The 19,113-nt window shown below is 40.9% G+C and overlaps 1 protein-coding gene across 23 annotated transcripts in view; it reads left to right on the top strand.

Annotated features, from left to right (window-relative positions):
* The window catches only part of LOC109994240 (protein tyrosine phosphatase receptor type D), a 354,409-nt gene that overhangs the window by 124,984 nt on the left and 210,312 nt on the right, over positions 1-19,113 (top strand). For all 23 annotated transcript variants that reach the window (XM_065950652.1, XM_065950655.1, XM_065950656.1 and 20 more), the window contains exon 5: positions 16,492-16,564. The gene's annotated coding sequence lies outside the window, so the exon portion shown is untranslated. The remainder of the gene's footprint in view (positions 1-16,491; positions 16,565-19,113) is intronic.

The following is a 19,113-nucleotide window of genomic DNA, read 5'->3' as shown; positions in this document are numbered from 1 at the left end:
CTTAAAAGTCTGAGACAACAACAACAAACTTTCCAGCTTCAAGAGAGCTCAAAGAGGAACTGACATTATGGAGCTTGTTTTCACAGGTGAAATGTATTTCATGATAAATTGAACTTTTTTTTAAAGTTTTCTGTCAGTTAAAAGGACCTTTTTTTTCCATTGTCTCTGTTGTAAACGGCTTGCTGATTAAGGGATTATTATTTGGTTTATGTGTGTGATATGTATGAGTGCGTGGACAATCAAAAAGAAGCTAAGCCCTCCTATGGACATGCATTTTATATATTGCCACATGCAGAGTCTGACACCTGCCTGAGCTATCACTGGCCAGTTTAACAATACTTCCCAGTCTATTCTTATTGGCCAAGTTTAGGTTTTCCAATCTATGTATTACAACAAGAGGTTTAGATAAATGGAATAAAACCACTGTTAAAGAGAGTTATCGTCTCTACAATTTTTTTCTTCTTAAAGACTGATTGATTGATTGATACTTTTTGGTTCATTAAGGGAAACTTTCCAGGAGTTTTTGATGGAGTGTCTGTTTAAGAATTTACCATTACTGAGTCCAAGGCCCAAAAACACTAGTTCATCAGGGACATATGGGTTCAAATCTGGCTATTCGGTTTAATGGACAGTCTCTGTTACAACTGAATCCGCCCTGCCACTTGCATGAGACACTTTCCCAAAGCGTGACAGCTCAAGTTAAATTCAGATGCAAACTTTAGACCCACTTTCATCAACCTTGCGCTCCCACTGCACATTTGGGAATGGACGCCGTACACAACAGATTGTGGCGAGATGGGCATCTGCCTGTCCACAAGCACTATTGCAGGCCTGTTGTTGGGAAGCTAAAGGGACAGCGACAAGCACTTAGCCGGGTCCCTCTGCAACCAGTCCCATTTCCTCCCTCTTATCTAAAGTGACAAGAGGAGTATTCTAGCCCTCCTTTGCCTGAGGCTCATCCTGCATTATCTCCCAGTGTACCAGCACCACAAGCTATCTTGTCTCGCTGATTCCCTCTGTCTAAAAATATGCTAAAAGGATGCTAAAAATTCTGGAGTGTGAACCCATGTGCTGCTTGAATGTTTTCCAAACACCTGAACAATTTTTCGACATCCAGTGCCATGTACTGCATTGCCCTCCGCATCAAATGCCTGTACTTACCGTTCCGATAAAGTGTGTGTGCGGAGAATGCAAAGCGACAAAACATGAACTAAAGCAGACACCCTAATGAGATATTGATTGCCCGCACTGATGTTTACACTATTGCCTGTCTAATACCCTCCAAGCCCACCATAAACAATCGACCATCTGTTCAAGCACATTCCAAGTGCTGCTGTGCAATTCAGAAGCGTCTGATGTTTGGATGAATTAACTGTTATAGCTATAACTATCACATAATTCATACATTTTTACATACTTCTTGTACTTTCATATACTCCCACTGCACAAAGTGGACCAAAACAACCCCAAAAATAACTAAATGAATATGCATCAGTTTTAAGCAGCTTCACACTGACTCCACCAAAGCATTCCCACACAATTGAGTTTGACACTTCTCGTACACAGCACTAACAGCGCCCATACAAAGCACATGAAATGCAGGATTTTTTTTGCCGTTTTGACAATTTTGAAGACTCAAAGGCTACAAGCAGAAAAACAGTTTCTCCTTGAGAGACATAGCTGAGAAAACCTCTGCAATTAAATCTTCGCTGCCATTCTCGTCTTGCTGCTTAGCACCAAATGGTCCCATTTTTCCCGAGCTCAATTAAAACATGTATTAATTGTGAAAAAGTGCCGGGGGACTAGAGTCATTCCGATTGTATTCATTAGCCATGGCTTATTCTTAATAGCCAGAGAATGCAAAACGGCACATGATTGAAACTCATTTTTGTTCCAAACAACAAAAGAATGCTCCCCCATTGTTTTTTGCAATGGCCCCCGCTGCCTTAAGAAAAGGCGGAGAGCTCCTGTATAATGAACCTGGGAAGCAACTCTTTGTGCAAAATCAATCGTGACGAGCTCCTTTAAAACTCTCGACTTTGAGCCTTTGATGGCCCGAGAATACATTACCGCCGTTAACTAGGGCTCGCGTCCAGGCAATAAGCATGCAGCTCACTCCTTCAGGCTCCATTCCCCCCCACCCCACCCCACCCCCCCCTCTCCACACAGAGCTGCACCATTGCTGTTACAATTATAGAGTTCACCACAGCGGTAGTCTAATAGTTGCTTTATTTATCGCCGAGATCATTCCCACTCCGCAAATCAAATGCTACAGTTTTTTTTAAGACTCACGGGTAAATCTGTGGGGTGTGCATAAGAGTAGCTATGTAGTAAAACGCTGCTGGGGAGGGTTTGATGTGTTATGCTCTGTGAAATCTGAGAACTTCCTCAACCTGTAACCCCTACACACCATACCAGGCATGCCCCTATATGAAGCCTCCAATTTACATTTAAACCAGCTTTTTCCACATATTTCTTTCAATTATGACAATGGTAATGCAGATTCCACCGCTGTTTGCATGTATTTGTGAAAAAATACATTCAACCTGTAAGTATGAGAGTGTGTTTCCAAACAAACTGGAAAGAAAAAAAGGTTCTGCCTCATTGGTTTTGGCCCTGTGAACTCCACGAAAGCATCAAAGCAAGTATGAATTAAAACACATCCCGCCATAGGCTGCCTCTAGCTGCTGCGCTCATATTCACAGTAAAACTGTGTTCCTGTGGCTGTCAAGTGCAAGGGGATGTAATACGTGCTTGTGTTTGCATGCATGCATTGTGTTGTGTACGTTGTGTAGAAATAAAATTACCCACTGTACTGTGGTCACATGCTGGGCCATAATCATGTGTTTGCTGAGCTTGTTAAGCATTGTCTCTTCCCTTTTTTTTTTTTCTTTCTTGCTTCTTTCTCGTTTACAGCCGTGATTTGCAAATAGGAAGAATTAAATCTGAAGTAAATAGGTTGGATTCTACCTTGCTGTCCGCCGTTAACTAATTGGCAGCATTGTGCAAACAGCGAAGACCAGAAAAGAAAAAAAAAAAAACAGAGAAGACAAACAGTCATCTTTAGAGAGGTGAAAAAAAAAACTCAAAGACAAGCAGACAGTGAAGAGGCACAATTCCCATGTGTCTTCTCTCACATTTCCACTTTAATTTATTGATGCAAAGCTTTAAATGTTGAACTGAATCCATTTAAAGTAGAAAGGGATTGTTATTTTAGCAACAAAATGACGCAAACATCTAAAATTGGCATATGAATGTTTGAAATAGCATTTTGAATTCATCATTTGTGTGTGTGTGTGATGGCAAAAATACATTGTGTTAACATACTGCTGCATTGATAATAGCTCTATTATATGTTGATGCATCTGTGACTTTCGAGTCATGCATGAAACTCTGATGACTTTGTATAGGATAGATGTCTTTACCTATTCAAATGTACACATGCAGCTCATGGCCCGTTGATTGCAAAAAAAGGGATGCTGGTCCCCGGCAGTGATATGTGTGATATTAGGTCTGTGCTGCAGGGCTCTTGAAGTGTGTAAGAGCATTATGCGTGTTGGATCCCATGTGGGAGGAAAGCTATTTATACAGATTATGACCATGAATAAAGAGTAGAGGGGGAGATACTGTAAGCTAGACTGAGTGATACGACACCATGCAGGTTACAAAAGGGGCTAAATATGAATCAAACTTCTCAAATGTGAACAACTAAATGGAATTGATTTAGTTTGGCTCAGTTGAAAACAAACAAACAAGGAAGTAATTGTGTAGCAAAACCATAAACTGATATTTAGATTTTTAGTTTATAGTCTTGTGCTTGAATATTGGAGCATTACTGCAGAAAGAACAATACACTACCTGAATGTCATTCTTCAAATAGCCGGGTTTAAAAACATCCGCTTGGAAACTGTCGGTAACATCGCAGATCTACTGATCAGTGCAAGAACTCCGAGCACATGTTGTGCTGTAGAGGAATGCTTCGGCAATGCTTTCTCGGAGTACTGGAGACCTTGCAGGTGTGTTTTCTCAGGTCTTGTTTTGATCCTTCAGGAAACTTCTTGTGCATCTTGTTAGATTTAAACATCTGCTCTTGCTTTAAGCAGCTGTTTCTAAATGGTGTCCCCTGATCCTTATATTGTTTAATTGAGATGTGTAGATTTAACATAATTAACTAGATTTTGAATATAGCCATAGCCATGTTAGCATGTCTGTCATCTTTTGACACATAAATCCTTTCATCATTTTGTTTGCAACCTGTGCACACACTAAGTGGTGGTTTGTATTATTTTCTGTAAACAAAGATTCGAGCTTATTATCGATGCTAATGATAAACAACGGAGTCATTTCTGTTTGATAAAAAAAAGAGGATTAGGTCCATCCTTTCCGTGTTTTCTCAAAACTGGCCACTCTGCCAGAGTTGGTTACAGCCATACCTGTCACTGTGCTCATTGACAGTGACACTGCTAATTGGCAATTACAGAATGTCATTAATCAGAGCAAAACGCTGTCACAGGCTTTGAAAATACAGATGGGTTTAGGGAAACAAGACTTCCATATGTGGTCAAGTATGGCCTTTTATGAAAACTCAAACCTGACAGAGCTCAGATTGTACCATATTAGACTTTTCCAAATAAGATTTCAGGTACACTTTTGGACTTTTTGGATTGTGAAGGAAATAGTTATTAAAGTAAAAGTGCAGTGTGTTCTGGAAATGGCTAATTAACTTCAGTAACACTGTCTTGCTCGATCTTAGTTGCAATGCATAATTGAACCTGTACTTATCTCTAAGTAATGCTTTGGATAGGTTACTCTCTAGATGAGAATTCTGTGAACAGTTTTCAAAAGCAATGTACAGGTTATAGTAAATGAAACAAGACAAAATAAATTCTAAAAGTTGAAAAGTGTGCCTTCATAAGAAGTTTTAACCACAGCTACAATTGGTGCCAAAAAAAGAGTTCCTCTTAACATATTGCTCGTAAAACTACAACATATGTCATGATTTCTAATTTACTTTTGAAATGCTGGATAAACAAATCCAGACCTTAGCTTACAGTCTACGTCCTGTTGTAGTTGTATGCTAAGCTATGCTACTCTCCTGCTGGGTCTATCTTTCATATCTGATGCACAGAGATGAAAGATATAGATCTTCTCATTGAACTCTTGGAAGAAGAGGGAGTAAGTGTGTTTCCTAATGCGTGGATCCATCCCTTAAGACTCTGATACGTCTACAGCCTTTACTTACTTGCTCTTCATCCTGAGATGGGCACTTAGGACAGAGGAGACAAGCCTTCAGGAGTGAAATGTGAAGCGTCATTTTACTGAACTGTTTGTTTAGGTTCACATTCATTCTTTAAATCTCCTTACCGACAGTTCTTAAAAGATATGAGGTAAAAACATCACACAGCCTCACCCTGCTCAAGCCTTACATCTCTAGCATTGCCGCCTGGCCTTGATTTGTTTGTTTTTAGAAGCAACATCCTAGTTTTCTCAGGCAGATGTGTTTTTTTTTTTTTTTTTAAATGTTGTGTAAGATTTATATGAGGGCAAGCGTTCTGGTGCGAACCATAACAGTAAAATGTTCTCGATAACAATCCCCTCTCGCAACACATCCAGAATCTCCTTCTAAAAGTGCCTGGGAAAAAAAAAAAAAAAACTTGACCAGATACAACACACACACACAAAAACACACACTTGACTGCAGAAAATAGGAGCAGCACAATCAGCAAAGCCATTTTTAATGAGGCTCTTTCCCTCTCCATCTATCAGAATGGAATTAGGACAGCGCTCAGCAGCTGAGGGGAGTGAAGCTGGGAGAATGGGGGCAGAAGGAAGAAAGTCTTCATTAAGGACAGAGAAAGTGGAGGTAGCATGGGAAAGAGGGAGGAAGAAAAAAAAGAGAGAGAGCGAGAGAGACTTAAGTGATCCAAAAATCTCTCCCCTCCTTTCTCTATCTCCCACCTAATCAGGGAGACAAAGTTATGCCGGTCGAAGGGTTTATTATTCCAGCTAATCCCTCATCATGGTATTTCATCAGGTTTGGCATTTGGCTATCTGCATTAATTAGATGTTGGAATGGACACGGCGTTAATAACTGACACACGGCAGATAATGAGGAATCGTCTGCATCGCCGAATCCTCTCAGCATGGCCCTCCCTTTGTCAGCGCAGATAGCCCTGTGCTTGAAACAACGCGTCCTGTTTACCTGCGCTGGATTTCATTTATTGATGATTCAGGCTGTTTTTAGCACCACTGGCGATAATGTAGCGTCTGCACTTTGGGAGATAAGCGCGGCAGTTTGGGCTTGTTCGGATTGTCTCTCCTTCGGTCTCCTTTGCTATTTTTATCACTGCCCTCCTTCTGAAATTTGTCTCCTGCTCTCTTCTTTTATTTTATCCCACAAGTCCCTTCACCATTCTCTCCCTGTTCACTCTTTCCCTATCTCACCTGTCTCTTTCCGGGTTTTTTTTTTTCCCGAAGCCTCCCAGTGGAGAGTCAGAAGCCGTATCTCTCTGTTGCACACTCTCCTCACTTTTAGACAGTCTCCTCCTTCCCCAACTCCCCTTCCTCCTTCCTTCCCCGCCTTCCATCCATATCACAACCAGGTGAATAGCCCTCTCCCTAATATGCATTCACACTGTTTCCCTTCTTCGTCTACTCCATTTCCTCTTTCCTTCTGGTTGAATTTCTGTCTCGATTTCAGTTTACACTCCACACTTTGATATTCTGTCTTCTCACAGTAGTGGAGCCAGGGAATTGTGATTGGGGTGGGGGGGTGGGGGGTTGGATTGTTTAAAGCAACTAAAGATAATACTATTCCTAGAGTGAACAATATTCAATCATACCGGGCATATAATTGTACAATGCATTATAAATTAATTCTTTGTATTTCTATTTAGCACATCTAATACGTTATAATAAAAAAAAAAACAACAGGACAAATAAACAATCACATTTAAATCAAAGTCACCACAAAACATGTGTGGACTTACAAAATGTCAGCGAACGATTCATCCTTGGTAAGCAAGACATTGAATTTTTCTAGAAACGGTATCTTCCGCTCGCTAGCAGCTGCTTTCAGTTTTACCTTCGGCTCATGACGCTAACAGTATTAAAACCTCTTGTCCAGATAGTCCTCTTTTTCATTGTCCTTAAGAGCTTCCATTTTGGCCTCACGATGTCCCCCTCGCATTTGCAATGAGCATTTTGTCAGCTGAAAATCATCACCAACAACATCACACACATTACCTTTCTTATGGAAGACAAGGTGACGTCGTCCATATCAGCTGATTAACACAGACGTATTTTATTTCAACAAAAACGATCTGTTGATTGGTTGTGGTAACCGTTGGACCGGAAGCTTTTGAGTGTAATATATTTTCATGTTGTCCCACATTCAATTGGACCTACCCTCACCCAAAGCCATCAGCCAAACTGTCAGCAATCAACATCTATTACAAAGCCGTAATGTTTAAAATATATCTAGAGTAAATATGAGTCGTTTGGTTGCCTTTATGTACATGCACTACTGTTTTTGTTACATTAATCATTTTATCACAAAGTTGCTGCAGGTTTGGGTTTGGGACATATGACCCTCCCCCTCTGCCATTGTCTCTCAATCGCTCCCTTTCTCCTTCTCGTTCTCTCTTCTCCCAGTGACGCGTCGTTCACTTGTAAGTCCTTGCCAAGTGTATAGTGATGCGCCTCGCTCTGTCACAGCTCTCACTTCAGCCGCTATCATGGACGAAGGGTGTCTGTGACCTTACCATCTTCTCCTCTGTATCTCAAGTTCAAAACATTCTCCTGTAATTTGTTTCTGTGTCTTCCTCCTCGTCCATTCTGGGGTCTGGTTTTCGGGTTGTTTCTTCACTCTGTTTCACTCCATGTTGCTCTCTTTACAGCCGAACCCTTTATCAGACTGGGCATGTTGACTAGGAACACATTCTTATTTACAGAAACAGCCTTGGGGAGTTAGCTGCAGAGAGAGAAAGGGGTCATACTCATTTACACCTTCACTCCTGGGAGCTGCCCAATGGCGCGCTTTTCTACCATCGGCGCGGTTGGAGTGCCTTGCTAAGGGGCACTTGTGTAAACTTGAAAGAGTTCTCAGGTCCTTGGGAGATTCTGTCCATTTTTCAGCTTCTCGTTCTACTTTAATCTCTCACCTTTTTTTTTTTTTTTTGTTGCTTCAAACCAACCCCAGCCGCTTCTATTCCTCCATCCTTCCACATTTACTTCTCCCTCTGCGTTTCCCATCTGTCCCTTGCTGTCACACATCAGGAGTGTGTCAGTGTGAGGATTCGGAATATGTCAGAGTGCCGTCTGGTCACTCTGAGGTTTTTTTTTTTTTTTTTTTCCTCCTTCATCTGTCTCCTTCCTCCTCTTCCATCTTCCCTTGCCATTGTAAACAAGCGATTATGCCTTTGAGTTATTCTATCAGCTTTTTTTCTACCCCTAATGATTCATGTCATGGCACAGAGCTGAAAATTGAAGCACTCACAGATCCCCAAGTGTAACCGAGCCTTTATCTTTTAACTTTCAAATCCCAGAAGCTCTTTAAATCCCGTCTTAGGAGAGTAGCCACCAAAAGTAAAATCTCTCAGTCAATTTACCAGGCAGACGTTATTATTTTGTGGTCCTACCATCATTAAAATTGGTCCCTTTCATAACCATCAAGGACAAATGTGTCTTGCTGAGAAGAAGGGTAGAGTGGGAGACACTCTTCAGCTTGTTATTTTTATATTTTTCTATACTTATGTACTTCCTGCTCTCTATTTTCGAAGATTCAAAAGGAGTGAATGCTAAATAAACACAAGCTAAGTGTAAAATATTCAAACGGTGGCCTATTTACAAAGGCTGGAGAGTTTCTCTCCCACAGCCGTCACATGTTTGTTATGCGATATAAAAAGAGAGGCAGCAGAAACTCCTGAGACCTCATCCACAGATATTATGCGCCAAGCAGAATCTTTTTATAGCAAGTGTAAACACTTTAGCTTAGTGCATTAAAATCCACTCGAAATTTAGGAAAGTTTGAATAAGGAATCTGCAGTGTCTTCATTTACAAAAGGTGGAGGGTGCTTCTGTTTTTGTCTTTTTTGGAAAGTACAGTGGAAGAGGGTTGGTGTGTGTTTATGCAAAATCCTGAGTGCTCTAACACCTGTGTGCAAAGGAATGCATCTGTGTGAGTGTGTGTGTGTGTGCTTTCGGACAAGCTGCCAGACTGCCGGGCTGCTATCTTCGTGAGTCAGACGGGCAGGGAAACTGGCAAAGCACGCTGATCGTTTGAAGTGCTATTCTCTCCCGCAAAAGTTCGATCCGCCCGAGGAGAATTTGTCATGTTGTTCCACCTTTCTGATTCCCCGTATGGTGGGTGTGAAGGGAAGGGTATTTGTTCCTATTTGCTGTCGACATTTCTGTACACACACACACACACACACACACACACTTGAGCGTAACAGACCGGTAAAGGTAACTTAGAAATTTGTTTGGCCTTGCTGTAAAATCCTTTTCTCTTATTTTTTTTCCTCCCTGGACTGGGACAGAAATGGGCCAAGCAGATCTTCTAGGCCAGTTCCTGACAGGAAATACTTCATCATCCATTCCCTAACACCTTAACCACACTAGATTGTCCTTTCATTTGCCAAACTTCTCTTTTTTTTTTTCTTTCAACCTTCATTTAATCATTCTCCTATCCCTTTTTTTTTTCTAAACCCTTATTTCTCTCTTTGCACCTCTCCACCTATTCTATCTTCTGATTCCCCAACCCCATCCACTTTCTCCCCCACTATCTAACACTATCTTCCCATTGCAGTCATGTCATTCCGTCTGAATTGAATACCTTTTCTTGTACTGGTTAATTAAAGCAGCTCTCTCTCTCACACGTTATTAACACAACTCCTCGGAGATCCATCAAATCCCTGGGCCTGTAAGTAAAAAATTAAGCTGGAAGGGGGAAGGTGGAAGGCGAGTGAAGGATAGACATAGGTGGCAAAGGAGAGAGAGAGAGAGAGCATATTGTGTAGAGAGCCTCAAGAGTGATTCAGCCATTGTTACTCATCCCCTCCTTTTTGCAAGAGGGCTCATGTCATGAGTATTTTAAGTGCTCTCCATTCCGTTGTTCTCCTTTAATCCTGTTAGATAACTCTCTTCCTCCCTCCTCCTTCTGCGCCTTTTTCTTTCTATTTCTCTCCTTTTCCTCCTCCGCTCCCTGCTGCCCACTCAGCAAACGGCGAGTCTTGTGCTTTCTGCCACAAAAAAAAAAAAGGCTACAGTGTGTCTAAACAAGGTAGAAAAAGGGAAGAAAAAAAAAAGGAAGCGAGAAGTAGAAGGAGAGGGAAGATGACAAAGATGTGGCGGTACCAGGTAGGTGTTGGATAAATCTGCTGGCCGGTGGGGGCTCATTTGTTATGAGGAAGGATGAGTGTGGACAAGAGCCAAGACGGTGGCGAGTGAGTTGTGAGATAGAGCCGGCACACAGCTTGTGGTTTAAGACGGACACAAAGAAGGAACAGGATAGAGTCTGGGTTGATTTTAATTTGAATGATAAAATCTGGAAAAGAAAACACAAAGCGGCATTTAGTCACTATTCTGTCAGATGTCCAAACAGAGACTCACGGACGCATCTACAACTCACAGAAGGACTGTTTCCTCTCAAATAAAAGTGCATTTTGTAACCTCAAAAAAAATAAAAGAGCCCATTTTCCCTATTCCCTTGCATTTTAAAGTGTTTGATGATAAGAAGATGAATCACTGGATTTGCACCAAATAAAACGTGACGCAACATTTCAAACCTGCCTTGTAACCACAACCCAAAAACCAGCCACAATCCATCCACTTTGCTAAAGCTGCCTTGAGTACTTCACAAGAAATACATTTCCCACAAGTCCCCTCTTATCCCCTGCCCATCATTTACATGGGGACAATTACAAATGAGACAGTTGTACAGGGCAAGAGCTTGGCAGTGTAGTTCATTTGCCAAGATGGTTGCAGCCACTTAGCACAGGTGAGGTGGAGCAGCTACATTCCTGCAGCTCCTTGCATGGGGAAAAAAAAAAAAAAAATGGGTCAAAAGAGAAGAAGAAGAATTTGCAAGACCAATAGCACAGACTAGTGGTAAAGGTGTAAAACTGCGAGTACCAAATCTTAGATCTGTGCTGTGGATTTTAGAGTCTGTTTGAGGAAATATGCAATGCAATCCAACAGCGGTTATTTCAGCCTTCTGTGAAAGTCGATATTTTCCTTTAGTACGTGGTCAGTGTGTTTAAAGGGCACCATCATGACCAATCACTTTAACAAGCAGAGCCTTCTCATTTGTACTCTAAGCACATGACTCGTCCTCTCTTGCCAAATAAATTAATCCAACACAAAGAGGAGAAAGGTGGGGCAGGCACTTGCCAACAAGCATTTGCGTGACCCAAAAATGCCCTGTTTGCGCTTTGACTACATAAATCAAAGAGAGGGAGAGAATCCCCCCGACGCTCGCATTCTTTGTCCTCAAAAGTGATAAATTGATCCTGGGTTGGCTAATAAGCAGAGGCACAGGGGCGGCCTGAACTTCCCAAAGATTTATGCTGCGACAAGTGGATTTATAGAGGAGCGATGTGGGGAACAAAATCTATTTACTTCATGCATTCGCCCGGTACTCATGAGATTTGAGATTTGAGGAAGTCCTTAGGGAAACCCGCAGAAGAGGTATCAGGACAATGGAAATAGAGTATCCGTCATGGACGCAATGAATGTGATGGAATTACCTACTTTTGATTGATGTACATGTGTTTCCAATTACAAAAGATCTCAATCCATGTGCCCACCGCCTTTGGCTGGGTCACAATCCAATATGACTGTGGAGTAGATTTCATTCCCTGACTTTGCCCCCCTTTCATTAAATCTGGTCTAATAACAGAGCTGGTTACTACAATCGATATGGGGGACGCTTTCTGAGGTTTGTCAGCAGTCTCACAAAAGTATGTGGCAGATAATCTTCCTAAGGTATAAGTGAAAACCTTTTAAGGCATCTCAACAAGTCATCTTCATAACGCGAGGTGATACGGCTTCAGGAAAAGCGGTCTTTTAAGGAGCATGATCAATGCTATCATCTTTGCCAAAGCTGACTGGAAACAGGGACAACATGCAGTGGCATAGAGTTTCCTAACAGTGGATCTATCCTTCTTTCCTTTCTCTACCATTCTGCTTCTTGGTCAGCCACTTTAGCCTTAATGTTTATCCACCCTTCCTGTCTTTCTTCTCTGCTTCTTCCTGTTTCATGCTCAGTTTTAACATCTCGTTTAATGCCTCACCATTTACCCTCTTTGTCTCTTATTCGCTACATTGCTTATTCTTAACTGAACCTCCCATCGCCTTCCTCTCCCTGACAGCATGCTCATCCTGTTGTGTTGATGAGATATCTGAGCAATTAACATTACGCATGCTGCGCAGATTATGATAGCCTTTGGGGAGCAGCAGTTTGGGCATGATGGAAAGTTTTTAGAGGGCTTCGATTGCCGACAAGGGAAAGGTTAAGACTGAAAGTTTGTACTCACCAATTCTTCAACGACGCAGCAGAGGCCTTCCAGTGTCTTCATTCCATGAGAAAGACAGAGATGAAGATTCAGTTTGCTTCAGATATGTTTTTATTTTCAAGTTAGAATAAAAAAAAAATAGCAGAGCCTGATATATTCATAACTCAAACAAACACTTTAATTTTTCATGCCACCTCTGTAAATAACTCATAAGGAAAAGTTGCTGCTACATAAAAAGATGATAAAGACTTATCTTTGAGGTTGGATGAGAACATTTCACTGAGACAGCTTACACAGAAGATTGGATGTCCTGTCAACATCATTCTGACTCTCGCGAACGTATGCAAATGTGTCTAAAATATCAAAACCAACTTCAACCCAAAAGCGTTTCTTTTTTGGGGGTTATGTGACGTCAATTGCGAATAAAAAACAAGATGTAGTATATAATTAATTCCATCTGCGTCTGACAGTGACGCTACCCTGCGCCACTGAGGCAGCTGTTGGTACAGAGAGAGAGAGAGGGAAAGAGAGCGGGAAGCGAATGGCAGATCACTTCCCAAATGCTCATTTTTAGCTGGCTTGTTTGGGCACAGCGCACCAGAGCTGACGAGCTGAGCACAGAGTTTTTGACACAATGGTGTCAAACTGGAGACTGTGATGTTCAGCTCACACAAGTGAAAAGCATCGCACCTGCTGGCAACATGCAGACTGAGACACAAACAGACTGTTATCAAATCTGTGCTGCAATTAGTGTGTTTGGGAGTGCTGCGAATGCTAATGACACATTTGCCTTACAATGTTTCATTAACGAGACTGACAAAAAGATGCCATATGGAATCTATTGGACCCGGTTATAAACTGTATTTGGAAATGGCAGTAAATGGTTCACATATTTGGAATCATCCAGGAGTTTAGTTTCATTCTTACCGTCGTTATTGCAGAAACCATAAAGAAGAGCTAAGTAGTTGTAGTACTTGGAAACAAGAGGGAAGGTAAGGCCAGTCGAGCATCACATCTAAACTTAGCATCTGCGTAATGTCAGAGTGGTTGTCTTGAGGGTTATATTTCTCCTCTTAGCTCCTGGTCTTTGAAATTATTTAACAGATGGGAGCGTCACTGTTTCCGATGCCATGCTGTGTCAGTGTTAAGATGAAGTCTACTTCTTAATGTTTAACTCTTTCAAAGAACTGTGCAGAAAGTTTTAAACATTAAGAAGTCGACTTTAATCAAGCATTAAAGATGGATTTTATAATTTCTTTTTACAGCTCGTTGTTTTGGTTTCAGGGCTTGAAATCTTCACGTATTTGGTTTGCTACAGTGTGAAGGCTCTTATCATCCGTGAACTACCGGGGCTAAGGAGAGCTGTCAACACAAAACTGTAGGCAAGGCAAGTTAGCAACTAAACATTAAAAGGAGAGGAAGGAAAAGGATAGTTTATTCTTCACTGTGTTTATTTGGTGGAAACATGACTTTTAAATGCAAATGCTTACTTGTGTAAGCTAGCAGTGCAAAAAAAAAAACCCAAAAAACGCACAGTTTGATAGCCAGTTAGCCATATAACTTTATGGAGTGCACTTGTAAAGCTTTATAAGGTGATCATCTTTACATCTTTTTCCTGCTGCTCTTAAGGGTCCAGAAAAAGAGGTTCTTTGGTATTTAGTTGCTATAGCACCCAGTCTTTATGGAGTATTTCAATGGTTTTAATGGTTGTAATAAAGGCTATAATGTCCAGTGTTATGTCAGTATTATGGGCTGCAATTATGTGACTGACATTTCAGTTATGTACGCTGGTGTCTCAGTATTACTGTACAAATACATGTATGCACAATGGAGCACTTAAGTGATAACAAAACCAGTCCTTTATTCAGTGTTCAATGCTGGGAATTCATTGTTACAGGACAATGTTGTAGGTGCCATTTCTAAAACAATGAACTTCACTTATTGTCATGCGCTATGCCCATGAAATAGATACAGAAAAACTCAACACTCAACAGTCTGTTATGCTTTTCTTACGAGGCCAAGGCACCACAGTTCCTATGCTTTCTCAGCATCAACGAGTGCTATACATTTAAAATGATATATGACTGGGTAGGATCTTACTAGCGTGCAATTGTTGCTCTAGAAAAATAAACAAAGACAGGTTAGATTTTTTTTTATAACTGCTCCTACTTGACTGGTGTTTTAGAAGTCGTGTGTGGTTAAATAATATCTTCACCTCCACCTTAACATTCTGGAGGTTTTATGAGTCGAGGCCGGTGTCTCTGTTGGTTACTGTTCAGGGGAAGGTCATAAACGGGCGATTTATGTGCAAAGTGCAGCCAGGAATGCTGATGCTACTGTCAGGGAGCAGAGATACTGTCTGCTTTGACTCCACATTTAATGGAAACTGTAAAGTTCACAACTGCATGTCCTCACTCGTGCACTTTACAGTGTGTGCTCAGAGGTGGAGGAAGTTAAAATAACTGGCAGATAGAAGATTTACAGGATTGCATAATGGTACAGATGGAAGATAAATTAGGTCCTTGTGACACTAAAAGCAGGTTTCAAACTTTCAGCATATTACATCACATTTCAAGTCTAATTTGGGGTCTGAGCGCTTCAAATGTGCTGCCAGCGCTAACGTTAATGGTCATAGTGGAAAATAAAAACACTTCATTAGCTCTTACACTTCAAGTGGGGTCTGCACTTCTGAAAAATATTATTCAATAGAAACACATGGCTTGCAACACATCTCTCAAAGCACAACACTTTCAAGTATGTTGCTGCATCGATTGTTGCACCACCTCCTTTCCTTTCACAGCAGTTATCTGGACTTTAAAGCCACCATTGTTAAGTTATGGGCATTTTAATAGCTATGGACAGGGGTCCATTAGCATAGCTTCTTGGGTGGCCATGGCCATGTTTCTCTAAATCATTAAACTAATTATACAAGCTAATTAATCAGTATGCTAGGAATGGGCAGGGTGAGCAGACGCTGTTCTTTGTTGGCTTGCATAATGCAAGGAGTCCATTTTTAGATCGTAAAAGTGGAGGAGGAGGGGGAGGAAAACTTTGATCTGGTTAGTAAACATGGGATTTTTGCATATCAAGTGCTTCGGCAAAATATGAAGAAAAAAAAGCTGGATTTATATTTGTGGTGCTTTGAAGATGCACGATATATAGCATGTGGATGTGAGATCAAACAGGTAGAGTTTGCTTTGGAGTCCAACATACAATTATCAGTGGCATTGGAGACGAACACAGGTAGAGATCTGTCAATCACAGATGCCATTGTAACCACTGAAATCATCAAATAATATAAAAGAATCTTAAATAACGGACATGAGCTCTGTCTTTGTTCTTCATAAAGTAACCATGTGAGAATCTGCCCGTGTGTTTCATGAATGAGGGTGAACTTGATGCATCTCGGTCTTCATCTTAGGTCCCTTGCTACCCCATTATTATCCAATCATCATTCTGATCCCATGCAGTTGACAAAATCAATTATCGTACAACGTATGTGTTCTGCATGCGTCTCACTTGACGTGTGTATCAGTGGCTCTGTGCGTGCTTGCCAGGCGCATATTCATGCTTTCTTGCACACAACTAAGGGTGTATGAGAGTGAGTCACTGTCAGAAATTATTACTTAGAAGCAGCCACAACCAAGCATCCTGCTATCCTGTCTTCAGTGTGTGGTGGAGACGCTGTCAGCGTTCAAGCAGGAATCTATTTTTAGCCGCTCTCATTATGCACAACTGAAAATCACCTCCTCAAAGTACATGAAGCATGTTTACTGAACCTAACGGGACTGTGCTGATAACACAGCGGTGCACAGTGTGCTACTGTGTATGCTGTTATATGCTCATCTTCATAGTTCTCGGTGTGTGATCATGAACGCAAACGTAACATCTATCCACAGCACCGTAACTAAGTGTTAAGTTATGAATGGTTTGACACATCTTGACCTCTCTTTTTTTCCCATCTTTGTCTCTTCAGGGAGATTCTGAGGAGTTCTCTTCTTTCGTCACTCTGGTCCGAGGCAGCAATCGCAATCAAATATTCCAAACTGGTAAGACAGATATGATTTCATTAAGAAAACTCAATTTATTTTTTGACAATGACCTTTGACCAAAATGTTGTTTTCACTGTTGAAATGTCAATGCAGCCACAAAAATCCAGAATCTAATAACGTCAGTCCATGCAAACCAAATGAAGGATCAAACAATAAATGCTGTTAGCATGGATAAATGTTTGAGAAGAATACATGTGTCATCATGTTTTATTGTTCAGTCTTTATAAATCCTTTGTAAGAAAACATTGTTGGATGTTGTAGCACATGATTTTCTTTTCAGTAGTCACATGTAAGAATACTGACTTGAAGATCAGCACTAAAAATCCAGTTTAATGGATACTTACTGGGGTAAAGCTTACTTGTTTAAATGACATCTGCTGTTAGTCTGTAAAACACAGTGTCACACATAAAGCATGCTAATGGTGCCCTCTGGAGTACAACATTCTCTACTGCTGCTGCTTTGCCGTTTAAAGGAGAGGTCTGTTTTTACATTAAGAACGTGTGCAGTCGATGCTGAATCTATTCACACTTCTCACAGCAGTTCGACAGACAGACGACTGACAGGTGCTGTTAGCACATTTAGGATGCCCACATGCAAACACAGAGTGAGAGTACAACCAGAGGCTTCCCGAGAAAACAAAAACAAGCTAGTGACAGGAGGTGACCCCGAATGAAAACACATCGAATCTTCAGAATTATTTGTCAAAAATAATACTGTCACAAAACAAATCATATGAATGCTGTTTAGCTTCTACGTCTGTCACATATAGAGTATTTCTTCACTTTCTTTTACTACTACAAGTGCCCGATTATACTGAACAAATCTCAACATGTCTCTCAATCGACACATTTTTCCTGAACTAACTCAAATATATCATCATCATACTAATTTGCAATTTGAAATGATAAAGTAAATAAGGGCCAATATTATTTTAGAAACAGGAAGATTCACTTTTTTCACAGCACTGCTTCTCAGATCAATGAGCAGTGCTGTGGCTTTCCCTAAAGGACTATTGCGTTTGCTGCCGTAATTGGAACGTTTGTGCTACTGCGAGTTACTGTTCCCCGGGCAGAGGCCAGCATACACCAGAACATTCTTTTACAAGTCCATAGGATTTGAAATAAATTCATCAAATGCATCAGTAAGGGAAAGTTTTGCCGTGTGCTACTTTTCAAAGTCAACTTATGGTCGGCCTTTTCAAAATCCAGCATCTTGTAATTGGACCTTGCTTTTGCTTCTGATCCTCACCTCCAGGTTCCAATCTATTCCCAAGTGTGCTAAATAGGTGTGCGTCTAAGCACTACAGGGTGATGAGGCTTTTCACTCGGAGCATTTCACACATATGATGCCCTCTGTCCCTCGTGGCAATTACTGTGAAAACTGCGAAAATTTGTTGGAGGCTCAGGTGGCAAAATGATTCAAATTAAAGATGACAGCGACAAATGTAGCTTCAGTGGAAAGGCAAGACAAAATGTGGTAAACACAGACAAGTGAGTTCCACTAAGTTTGTGCCTGAATTATTGTAAATGACAGATGCAGAATTGTCCCTGTGGCATCGCCTGTTGGAGCCCATTTGGATGTCCTGTTCCAAGAGCCATTAAGGCATTAAAATTGAATTGAAACTGCTGTTTCCTCTCTCCCAGAAAGACTGAAAAACACTTGTTGAATTATGTTGTAGTGCATTTCACTGACGACAGTTGGTACGTAGGTGCCCGCGCGCCTGTCAGATGGAGTTGTGTTTCATGAAACTGAATTTGCAGGAGTAGCAGGTGACCTGGATTAGAACAGCAGAGAGCACAGAGTCCACCAGCTCAAAAAAAAAAAAAACTTTCAGAAGTCTGCTTCTGAAAACTGCTTACAACAAATATGAAGAGACTTGTTAACTGTGAAAACGTTGTCTGAAGTCCATAAACCAATGTGTCGCCCCTTCCTTGAGTGAAAACTCTTAATTTAACCAAATGACACAGCGACCCTATTTCAGTGTAGTGTCACACACAGGGTGGTCATCTAAAACGGTGTTATATTGTTGTTCAAAGTCACACAACATTTATGCAGTTCTGGAGAGACATTTGGCCACACTTTAAAGTTTAAAATTAGAACCCATTAGCAATCACTGGTCAACAGCTCCTGCTTGCTTTTAAACACTTCCTGGCAAACAATAGGTATGCTAGGATGTACATTCCTCTCTAGAAATTAACTTTAATTTCTGAAAGTCCCAAAGTATTGTGTAACACCACCACAAAGTAAACATTGACTTCTTTGGCTATAGTGGCTTCTTGCTAACGGTAATATTAGCTAGTAAAAAGCTGAATGCTAACATTAGCTGTTTTGTTTTTGAGTAATCAGATAAGTCGCTTTAGTTGAAACACAGATTTACATTTCTACTTTGTTTAGTTTGTTATTTAAGTTGCTGATCAATGCTGAGGCCATACAATCTTAATGATTAGACGCATAACCTAAATTCAACTTCCGACCCAGAACATGGTAGTTTAACTAAAACTGCATACATCATCATCAACCTTTATTTAAGTTCTCGGAGAGATAA

This window comes from Labrus bergylta, chromosome 22 (assembly GCF_963930695.1).
Source record: "Labrus bergylta chromosome 22, fLabBer1.1, whole genome shotgun sequence".
NCBI classification, from domain to species: Eukaryota; Metazoa; Chordata; class Actinopteri; order Labriformes; family Labridae; genus Labrus; species Labrus bergylta.
The sequence above is the reverse complement of the archived record's forward strand: the minus strand, read 5'-3'. Positions and strand labels throughout refer to the sequence as shown.